Source organism: Entelurus aequoreus, linkage group LG25, assembly GCF_033978785.1.
Source record: "Entelurus aequoreus isolate RoL-2023_Sb linkage group LG25, RoL_Eaeq_v1.1, whole genome shotgun sequence".
NCBI lineage: Eukaryota > Metazoa > Chordata > Actinopteri > Syngnathiformes > Syngnathidae > Entelurus > Entelurus aequoreus.
In genome coordinates this window covers 32,681,597-32,684,048 of record NC_084755.1, presented here as the reverse complement: position 1 = coordinate 32,684,048, position 2,452 = coordinate 32,681,597, and positions in this window count along the sequence as shown.

The following is a 2,452-nucleotide window of genomic DNA, read 5'->3' as shown; positions in this document are numbered from 1 at the left end:
CGGTCCGAATCTCTCTCGCTGCTGGTGTAAACAATAGGAAATATGAGCAGTCCTTCCTCCGGTGTCGTCACGCTACTTCCGGTAGGGGCAAGGCTTTTTTTTATCAGAGACCAAAAGTTGCGAACTTTATCGTCGTTGTTCTATACTACATCCTTTCAGCAAAAATATGGCAATATCGCGAAATGATCAAGTATGACACATAGAATGGATCTGCTATCCCCGTTTAAATAAAAAAAATTCATTTCAGTAGGCCTTTAATGTCTGTAATGATAATGTCAATGAGGGATTTTTTAATCACTGCTATGTTGAAATTGTTCCTAATAATGATACTGTTGTTGATAATATTCATTTTTGTTTCACTACTTTTAGATTGTTCTGTGTCATGTTGGTGTGTCCTCTCAATTGCTATGTTTATTGCTGTTCTGAGTGTTGCTGGGTCGGGTTTGGTTTTGGAATTGGATTGCATTATTATGGTATTGTTGTGTATTGTTTTGTTCGATTGATTAATAAATTCTTTAAAAAAAAAAAAAAAAAACATTTTCAAAGATAATAATTGTAATTACAATGATTATTATTATTATCATTTCATCAATGGAATTATGCTTTATTTATTTTAATTGTAATGTTTTGGGTATTTCATTAGTTTTTTTCTTCAATAATTAATAATAAAAAAGCTTCAGAAAGATCTCATTGTTTGCCTCTCGGCCCGCAGGTTCCTTTTCAGTTACAAATCTGCAGTTTGATGGGCAGCTTAAGTGCGTTTGTGTGTGCATTTGCAGCTATTGTCGGTTTCCAAAATTAACCCTATAGTCGGAAATCACAAATATGGCTGAACATGCAAGTTGGGTCAATATAATCAACCAAAAACATACATTTCTGCCCAAATGATTCATGATTATAAAAGATGGATCAGCACACAAACACCAATGAGAGACATTTTGGTAGCTTCCTTCCTCGTTTCTCCTTTTGATTGTAACAAACGCAAGGTGACGCGAGGTGAATTTTCGCACGTCCTCAGCAGCACTCTTGCTTTCATCTGCGTCCAACATTCTTCTCCTCCCAGATTTCACTTCTTCAAGGTACACCCTCCTGAGTGTCAGTGAAGTTTTTTGGGTTTTTTTACTTGCATGGCCTCGCAGGTGAGCACGGGTGTTGATGAGCAGATGAGAGGGCTGGCGTAGGTGGAGCGCTAATGTTTTTATCATAGCTCTGGAGATTTAGGTCCCGTAGCTAAGTTAGCTTCAATGGCGTCGTTAGCAACAGCATTGCTAGGCTTCGGCAGGCGGCACAACATTAACCGTGTGGTTACAGGTCCAGTGTTTGGTTCGGTGTCTCCTGATAGTAGTATTGTTGATCTTCTGTCTATCCTTCCAGTCAGGGGCTTATTTCTTTTGTTTCTATCTGCATTTAAGCACGATGCTATCACGTTAGCTCCGCAGCTAAAGTGCTTCACCGATGTATTGTCGTGGAGATAAAAGTCACTGTGAATGTCCATTTCGCGTTCTCGACTCTCATTTTCAAGAGGATATAGTATCCGAGGTGGTTTAAAATACAAATCCGTGATCCACAATAGAAAAAGGAGAAAGTGTGGAATCCAAATGAACCCTTGTACCTAAGTTACGGTCAGAGCGAAAAAAGATACGTCCTGCACTGCACTCTAGTCCTTCACTCTCACGTTCCTCATCCACAAATCTTTCATCCTCGCTCAAATTAATGGGGTAATCGTCGCTTTCTCGGTCCGAATCGCTCTCGCTGCTGGTGTAAACAATGAGGAAATGTGAGGAGCCTTTCAACCTGCGACGTCACGCTACTTCCGGTACAGGCAAGGCTTTTTTTTATCAGCGACCAAAAGTTGCGAACTTTATCGTCGATGTTCTCTACTAAATCCTTTCAGCAAAAATATGGCAATATCGCGAAATGATCAAGTATGACACATAGAAGGGATCTGCTATCCCCGTTTAAATAAAAAAAAAAATCATTTTAGTAGGCCTTTAACCCTAACTCTTATATGTTCCCAAAGTGTCCAAATAACTCTTAATTAAGTCTTTGTTACTTTAATAAGCAACTAATTAATGGTGAATATGTTCCCCATACTAAAGTGTTACCAAATACTGTACCAGCAGATTTGTACAGCTTCTACACTTTGGCCCCCCCCCAGACACATTTTTTTCTCTCAAAGTGGCCCCCGAGTCAAAATATTTGCCCAGCTCTAATGTACAGTGTAGCTCCGGCATGACTTTCTTCCAAACAAGCAGCAGTCACTTCCTGGCAGAAGTGTGACGTATGCAGCCTGACAGCCAATAAGCGCTCAGTGCGCCAAGTCGCGCCCGACAAGACGCGCTCCAGACGCACGTTGACTGACAAGCAGCAACACGCTGCGGACTAATCCAGCAGCGTCGAACTTTACACGGACACGAATTTAAGAAGACGGGTTTTTTTTGTGGGACAAGAT